A 9525-nucleotide genomic window follows, 5' to 3' on the forward strand; every position below is an offset into this window, starting at 1 on the left:
GGGGAGGCGCACGGGCTCGGGGGCCAGCCGTGGGCCTCGCGGGCCTGCGGGCGGCGGCGCTGCCACGTGGCGGCTCCCGGTTGGGCGAGGGCGGTGGCGGGATTTTTGTCCGGCATGGACCGGACGTGTTCGGCGGCGCAGGGAGGACGAAGGCTAGGGTTAGGGTGGAATTGATCCGAAATTTCGGGGGAGGGGTGTTTATATAGGTAGAGGGAGCTAGGAGACTCCAAATGAAGTGCGGTTTTCACCCACACGATCGTGATCGAACGACCGATAGCATGGAGGTGACTTCGGTGGGTTATTGGGCTGTTTGGAGGGGGGTTTTGCTGCAACACACAAAAGGACTTTGCGGTTACCCGGTTAACCGTTGGAGTATCAAACGACCTCCAAATGGAACGAAACTTGACAGGTGGTCTACCGGTGGTATACCAAGGCCACTTGGCAAACCTCGGTCCATTCCGAGAACGTTTAACACCCGCTCACGAAAAGAAACAAGAGGGGTGCGCCGGTGCATGTGGGAGTGCCGGATTGCAAAACGGACAACGGAGAAAATGCTCGGACGCATGAGACGAACACGTATGCAAATGAGATGCACTTGAAGACATGATATGAGATGCATGACATGAACAAAATGCAAAACAAAAAACAAAACCCGACCACGAAGGGAAAATCATAACACATAGCCGAAAATGGCAAGAGTTGGAGTTACAAATATCAAAAGTTACATCCGGGGTGTTACACCAAGTCTCCACTGCGCCACGCCGCTGAGATCCGTCGCCATCGATGTGTAGGGTGAAGCGCCACTCCACCACCTACCGACGCCCAACCTCCAAGCCGTCCATATGTCCGTCCAGCTTTGGATATCTCCAAAGATGATGCCCCCACGGGGGTGAAATGAATGTCTCCAAAGAAATAAAAGTTCTCGCAATTGAACGAAACTTGGCAGAGATTTTTTATGGAATATATAAAAAATACTGGTGCAAAGATCCACCGGGGGTGCCACCTGCCCACAAAGGCAGGGGCGCGCCCTGTTGCCTTGTGGGGCCCTCGTGGCTCCATTTGTCCTACCTCCAAGTCCATAAGTATCGTCTTCCCGAGAAAAAAACTAGAGAGAAAGTTTCATTGTGTTTTACGATACGGAGCCTGTCGGGGATATACCCCACGGTATGACCCGGCCGGAGATATGACCCGGCTGGGACTTGGTGTTTCGTTGGTGACCTCACAGATATTAAGTCAGATTATAAGCCGGCAGATGTTAAGTCAGATGTTAAGTCGGCAGATGTTTAAGTCAGATGTTAAGTCGGATGTTAAGCCGGCGAACATATTATAAGCCAGAATATAAGTCAGATTATAAGCCAGCGGATGTTAAGTCAGATGTTAAGTCGGCAGATGTTAAGTCAAATCTTAAGTCAGATGATAAGCCAGATGGTAAGCCGGCAGACAGTTATAACCCGGCAGACAGAGTCGCCTGGGGTTAATAAGTCCGAAGACGTTAAGAAGCCCAAGACGTTAAGAAGCCCATGGAGAGAAGCCCGTGATACGAAGTCAGAATAGTTTAAGTCTTAATCCGAGTTGGACTCTACCTGTAACCCGCCCCTTCAACTTATATAAGGAGGGGCGGGGCACCCCAAGAGGGGGGACAAGTAAGAAAATAATCGTTAAGGCTAGATATAACTAAGAGAGCCGGAGATACGGCGACTCCCTCGTGATGATAATGAGACCTAGCCACAAACAGCATGTAGGGTTGTTACCGGATGATGTTTCCTGGGGCCCGAAGCTGTCTAAACCCTTGTCTTGTGTTGCGTCTCTCGATTCCGCTCAACCCCTCTCAAGCTACCACATAGATGCGTTGGCCTCACGACTAAGTCCTCACACTAGGACATCTACCGTGACAATTCCACGACAGTTGGCGCCCACCGTGGGGCTTGCACACGGTGGTGTTGAGTTGTTGGAGGGATCTCTCCTAAGGATTGAGAAGTTTGCAATTTTCCGGATGAAGAAAGACTCAGCTCGGAAGGATTTGCATCAGCATCATCAGTCCAGATTTTACAATACGTAAGATTTGAGTCAGAGAAAAATTAGGGTTAGGGTCTATCCGCTGCGGCCGTCATGCAATTTATTCATTAGCTTTTTGAGTCGCCAAGACAAAGATCTGAAAAGAATGCGTTGGATCAAACCGATGTCTCACGAATGCCTGCTCGTTCGAAAAAGATTCGGAGATGGATTATTCAAGTCAGCTACGATCTGGAGAAGGGAGTACTACAAGTCTCCCACGTTAAATTGCTACAAGTCAAGACACAACTCGGACCTGGAAAAAGACTCGGTCCCTCCCGGACCCCGCGAGCGCCGTACCTGAGTCGCCAGCGCATAGCTCCGCCGACTGGCGACGAGTCGCCCGCTACAACCCGGACGCCTCTGTTGCCGCACGTTGACTCGCCTCAGCTGTTTTCACTTCCGCGCCGAGCCGCCTGTGCTAAGCCGGACGCATTTAAATTGCCTCCAAGGCCCTTTTCACCACGGCCGCAGCTTCTCTCCGTCGAGCCGCCGCTGCCGAAAGTCACTGCCTCGAGGCCGCCGTTACCGAGAGCCGCCTGCTCCACTTGTGAGTCACCGCAAGCTGACCACAGTCTCGACTCCTCCGCCTATCGCTATGGCCTTGAGCCACGGCAACCGCCACGGCAGCCGAGCTGTCGTGGAATTGTCACGGCAGATGTCCTCGTGCTAGGACTTAGTCGTGGAGCCATCGCAACTAGGAAGCTTAAAGGGGTTAAACGGGACAAGGAACACGGGGGTTATACTGGTTCGGCCCCTGACGGTGAAGGTAAAAGCCTACGTCGAGTTAAGGTGGTATTGCTTATGGTTTCGATGACCAGGGGAGCTTAATTGATGTGCCTGGCTCTCGATGAGATCTTACTTGTCCCTAAACCGCCGCCGGGTCGCCCCTTTATATAGAGAGGTTGACGCCCAGCGGCTCTCAGAGTCCCGGCCGGCTCATAAGAGTGTCCGGCTCGGACTCTCAACTATTCTTGCCTTACACTACAAGTCTTGCCATACGGCGGTTTATCACTACAGGCCTTAAGCCATCTCCGGGTCTTAGGCCCATCATTGACCCGCCGTCTTCAAGCTCGGTACTGGGCTTCGCGTGATGACCATTATGAGTAACCCGGCCCCTCCTGGCGGGTGACTCTAAGGGTTATATCCTCAACATTAGGCCCCAGATTGATTTGAACCGGTTCATGTCAATCTTCAATCCCCTTGAAAGAAAATTTTCCGGCTTACATCTGTGCGAAGGTTTTAACCCGCCGTGACGTCATCTTCTGGATTCCTAATAACCCGCCATGACGTCATCTTCCATTAAGTTCATTTATTTATTCCATTAAATCCCAACGGATCTTATCTTTAATGGTCATCCCGAAAATCGAGGCGCCTCTGGGGCGAGATAATCACGCCGTGACCTCCTCGTTTCTCGCGCCCACTTATGAGCTTCACCTTATAAATAGCCCGGCCCATAAGCCAAAAGTCACTCTTCGCCTCCATCTTCTTCCTCCTCTCACCACTGTGCTGCCGCCCGAGTTCCGCCGCCGCGGGTTTCCTCATCTTCACCAACTCAGGCCGCTGCATCAACCTGACGTGACCAGAGAAACGCGACGAACCCCCGCCGTAACTCCGCACCTGTAAGTCCCTGCACCTCTCCACCGTAGATCCGCATTAGGGTTCCACTGTTCTTCGTTGTTCTTCACGAGTTCCCTGTAGTTCTGCCACTATGGTCATGTTTCGATGCAAGAGTAGCACAGAGCTCCTGCGGTAGTTGTTGCACCTCCATTTTGACACTAGTAGACCTCCTTTGTTTGAAATAAGATCCCATTCTGAATCCATGGACTTCTTCTGCGTCAGTTCTAGGTCTAGAAATTTTTTCTCTTTAGCCAACCGTTTGATCCAAAATAATTACTGCGATCTGTGAAACTTGTTTTCACCACACTTAGTCAAAAATTGCATCTGCTGAGCTATGGCGGCTCACATTTCCGGCTTAAAAGAAGCCACGCGCTGTAAAATTTCCGGCTCATTTATGATAAAGTTGTAGACAATTTGAATTACTCACAATACCTACAGCGGCTTAGATAACCCGATGCACTTAACCATATGTCATTAGGCCCCTCTCATAAGCCGCCATTGAGTATTAAACTATAGACGTCTGCCGGCTTATAATTGAACCGGACATTTTCCTTTTGTCATAGGCTTCATCTTTCACAATGCCTCCCAAAGCTCCCAAGGCACCCATCACGTGCAACTGGATGAGATCCAATGTCACCGACGACACCCTAGCTGATTTCGTAAAGACGGGTTACTTGCCCAAGAAGGAAATCATGTCTTATCGTGCCCCTGACCCGTCGGAGGAGAGACCGCAACCAAGGGATGGTGAGGTGGTGATATTTGCTGGTCACATGAGCCGGGGCTTCGCACCGCCCGGCTCAAAATTCTTTAGAGATGTGCTGAATTTCTTTGATCTGCGGCCGCAAGACATAGGACCCAATTCCGTGTCAAATATATGCAACTCCCAAGTATTCTGCGAAGTCTATCTTGGAGAAGAGCCCAGCCTACTGCTTTTTAGGGAGCTGTTCTATATGAACCGCCAGAACAAGTGCGCCAATGGGCCGAGCTTGGAACTTGGTGGAATCTCCATTCAACGACGGAGAGATTGCCTTTTTCCTTACGCTGAACTGCCAAGCCATCCAAAGGACTGGAACCAGACATGGTTCTACTGCCAGGACACTTCTCCGGCTGACGAGAGCCTCTGCCCGGCTTTCGTGCCCTGCGTCTGGAGCCAAATCACCCTCTGCCAGACAAACTATCTCAGGCGGAGCGTCAACCTCTGATCCCCACCATCAATAAGATCAAGGCTCTCCTGGGAAACGGTCTCAACGGCATTGATCTGGTCCGGGTTTGGATCTCCTGGCGGGTGATCCCTTTGAGCCGCCGCCCCAGCTTAATGTGTGCTTACACGGGCCGGAAGGATGACCCTCTGCGGCATAGCCCCAACGATCTTCCTGAGGACGTTGTGGACGACATGACCAAGTCTCTCCTGAATGAGAGCTTAGGCGACTGTGGGAGGACCGGCTTGAACCCCTTCTGCCAAGCTAACCCGGCTCCGGCGGTAAGCCACTGACCTGAACACCTTGGTTTTCCTTTGAATAGTTTCCATCTGAACTTTAAGAAATCTTTGTTGTATGTTTCAGGCTAATGACAAGTTCTGGAAGGTCAAGTATGACCATGAGGCGGCCAAAAAGGCCAGGAAGGCTAAGAAAGCCGCCAGGAGAACCGCTCCCCGCAAGAAGGGAAGCAGGCCTACTGCCTCAGAGCTGCTTCAACTAAGTGACAGCTCCGAGTCAGAGGTAACCCCTGAATCTGTAAGCTCTTGTTTTGTTTCTTGTTTATTCCTACCCACCTTACTGATACTGATCATCAGCAGGATGACACCGGAGCAAGTAACCCGATGACTGAAGAGGTAATGACACTTTCCTCTGACTCGGAGCCCTTGCCAAGGCTGAAAGTCCGAAGAGTAACCCGGAAAGTAAGATTTTCACATCCTTTAGCTTATCAAGATCCTCAATTTCTTTTGAAGCAACAGATCCATGAAAGCCGGCGGCACACCCGGACCAACAAGGATGCAGACCTCTCCTCCGGCTTACCTGAAGCGTCAAGGAAGCGCCGGACCGAGGTTATCTCCAACTTATATCCTTTTCATCCTTTGGTGGGCGTTATACGTCAACCGCTCAATTCTTCTGATTCAAATTATCAGGAAACTTCACCTTCCTTTGGTGACTCTATGCAATCGAACCTGCCGGCTTTCAAGACCGTACCCGGGTAATGATGATCATCTCTTGTTGTGCTTATCTTTACTCATACTTTTGTACTAACCTTTTGTCCTTTCAGTGCCCAGGCAAAGCTCGGCAAGAGGGCGAAGAAGAATAAACCGGTCGAAGAGCCGGTCTTGACTGAGCCGGAAGTTTCAGCTCAAGAGCCGCCAGCTGCCTCTGCTCCTGAAGCCACTGCTCCAACCGACGAGCCAGCCATAGAGACTTCTACCAACCCGGACATCTCCAGCCCGGCTCAGCCGGCCGATGACCCGGACGTGGTAATCACCCGGACGGAGTTTGTCGAGCCGGGGAGACCCACTGCGCTGGCTAAGTGCTCTGCCAAGGAAGAGTTGCTAGAGCGCCGCAGGGCCAAGCTGGACATCACCAACTATGCTAACCTGAGCATTGGAGATATCATCTCCGGCTATGTCAATCAGGTGCACAGCAGCCGGGACCTGGAGATTGACATGGTGAAGCAGATACAGCAGAAGTCTGAGGTACCGCTCTATTGCTTACTGCATAGTCATCTTTACCATACTCTAGCCCCCAAGTCTACTACTTATGATAGAATATGTTGTAGACTTAACTTCCGGCTTACTTTCATGAACCGGTAATTTTGTAGATAGAAACTTTCGACATGCATTAGCCCCCAAGTGCCAAGTGTCTTTGCTTGGAAAGTGCTTGGGACTTTAAAATTGCATAATAATTATTCATACTATAACCCGGAAATTGTACAGGCTGCTTGCAAGAAATTTGAGGCTGATATCTCTGAGCTGAAGAACCGCCTGAAGACTCGGGAAACTGAGACCCGGAAGGCCAAAGCTAAATTTGAATCCAGTGTTGCTGCTCAAGAAAAACTGAAGAAGAAGTTTGAAGCTAAAAGGAAGGGGCCGAAGAGAAGGCTGCTCTGGTAAGCCGGGCCGAACAGGCGGAGAAGGCTCTGACGGAGAGAACCGCCGAACTCTCCGGCTTAAAGCGCCATGTGTCACAGATGGTCGCCGCAATCTTCGGTAAGTCATTCTGCAAGCTTTGAACAAGTTTACAGTCTTTATGTCTCATAACTCCCATCATTGCTAGCGGCTTATCTTACTTTGTTAAACAGATCCCAGAAGCGCCAACCTCAATCAGAACGTGCTGACCAAACTGAAGGCCGTGTACACCTTGGTGGAGCAACTCTACACCGGGTCACAGCGCGCCTTGGCCGTTGTGGCCCTATCCAATGAGGTTCCGACTCACCTGGCAGACGTACTTCGCCGGCTTGCCATTCTTCCTCAGCGTTTCCAAGAGCTGCGATGGGCTTCTGCAAGAGCCGGAGCCATAGCTGCTCTGAGCCGGGCCAAGGCTTTTCTTCCAGAGCTAGACCCGGCTGACATTGCACTTGGATACCCCAGCCTGAAGGAAGACGGCACCCCCTTCGACCAAAAAGACTTTGCTGCCTGTGTGAAGATCGTGCGCCCGGTGGCCACCCTGATTGGGAATGACACCGACCTTACCAAGTACCAGCCGGGCTATGACGCAGAGAATCAGAGGATCCCCACTCCGCGTTATGAAGCCATCAGCTTGGTCCCGCCGACTCGTAAGCACACCTTTGCCCCAGAAATTGACCCGGCCGGGTTAATTGATGAGGAGGCTCAATTTGAAGCTTTGAGCGGCATTGACTGGAAATCGTCAACCTTCCAGGTCATGGGAACAGCCGGAGGAGCGGAGAGGGATGAGCCGGAAGCTTCAACTCAACAAGCATCTTGACTTGTAGGCGGCTCATGACTACATCTTAAAACAATGCCTCATCTTTTGGACTCGGGGAGTCTTGTAATAGAGTAGGACAAATACTTAATTTTGTCGTGCCATAGAGTACGTGTTGAATGCTTAGCTCCATTGAAACTGCTTCTTCTTATTCCTCCGGGTTATAATTGATTAGTTATTTTCCTTAAGTTCGAATAGCTGTATTGAACCATCCTGCATAGAAAACAAGTCACAAGTCTCTGGGCGGCTTACCGCACTGAGAATCATAAACCATATATATATATAACCCGGAATATGAACAAAGTCACCAAAGACTGGTCCTCAATTATATCTTTAATGTAACCATAACAGCATACTGACAAACCTTCAAGCATACTTCCGGTTCATGTAACCCGAATAGTATGGTTAAAATCTCAACGCCGGTTCACCAGTATCGATAAGGCTTATTGCGTGTTACCAAAGTTAAACCGGCAGAACCAAAAAACCGCCCTTGCACACTGCTGATGTGATCGAAAGAACTTGTTGTAAGTCAGAAGATCAAAACTTAGGGGCTTCCGGTTCGAATACGACCAGAGAACCATCCAAAGGGGTTAAGCTAAGATTCGAATGCGATCATATAGCCCCCAGTGGCTTTGGCGATGCCGATCAAGAGGGTACCGACAGCTATGTTCTCTTTGGTTCGAATACGACCCATGTTTGAACAGGAAGCCCCCAAATGACCTTAAGAATTGTTTAACGACGCTGATTCGAATACGATCCACGTCGGTTCCCAAAGGGGGTTGAGCTATGATTCAAATATGATCAAAGAAAACTCCCCAATGAGCTCGGCACTTTGCCAATCAAATGGGTATCGACGGCTATGTTCTCTTTGGTTCGAATACGACCTATGTTTGAACAGGAAGCCCCCAAGTGATTATATTGCGTACGGCTAGATTCGAATACGATCATAAGCCGGATCCACCTCCAAGTGATCATGTGATGGTGTAATGGAAACAACACTTTTACCTTTGGAGGAGAAAAGGACAGAGGTCCTGCTTTATTATTTAACATAATATATACATGGCTATAGAAATATGTACATTTATGAGAGCCGGCGGCTCAAGTGTAATAAGGCCAAAGCTGAGCTATGTTCCACGGCCGACGGGTCTCCTCTTCCGACTTGCGTGAATCTTTATGCTCCCAAACGTCAATAAGGTAGTACGACCCGTTGTGCAAGTTCTTGCTGACCACAAAGGGTCCTTCCCAAGGCGGGGATAGCTTGTGTGCATCTGTTTGATCTTGGATGAGCCGGAGCACCAGATCACCTTCCTGGAAGACCCGGGACTTAACCCGGCGACTGTGATAACGGTGCAGGTCTTGTTGGTAAATTGTTGAGCGAGCTGCTGCCACGTCACGCTGCTCGTCCAACAAGTCAAGAGCATCTTGGCGCGCCTGTTCATTATCCGCCTCAACATAAGCCGCCACTCGAGGCGAGTCATGACGGATGTCACTGGGGAGGACTGCTTCCGCTCCATAAACCATGAAGAAAGGCGTGTAACCCGTAGACCTGTTAGGAGTAGTATTGATGCTCCATAACACGGAGGGTAGCTCCTCCACCCAACAACCCGGCGTCCGTTGTAAAAGGACCAAAAGCCGGGGCTTAATGCCCTTCAAGATCTCCTGATTAGCTCTCTCAGCTTGACCATTGGATTGAGGATGAGCCACTGATGAAACATCAAGTCGAATATGCTCTTGTTGACAAAACTCCTCCATGGCGCCTTTAGACAGATTGGTACCATTATCAGTTATAATGCTGTGTGGAAAGCCAAAGCGAAATATTACCCTTTTCATGAACTGAACCGCCGTGGCTGCGTCACACTTGCTAACTGGCTCTGCTTCAACCCACTTTGTGAATTTGTCAACTGCCACCAAGAGGTGAGTCTTCTTA

This window comes from Triticum aestivum, chromosome 3D (genome assembly GCF_018294505.1).
Source record: "Triticum aestivum cultivar Chinese Spring chromosome 3D, IWGSC CS RefSeq v2.1, whole genome shotgun sequence".
NCBI classification, from domain to species: Eukaryota; Viridiplantae; Streptophyta; class Magnoliopsida; order Poales; family Poaceae; genus Triticum; species Triticum aestivum.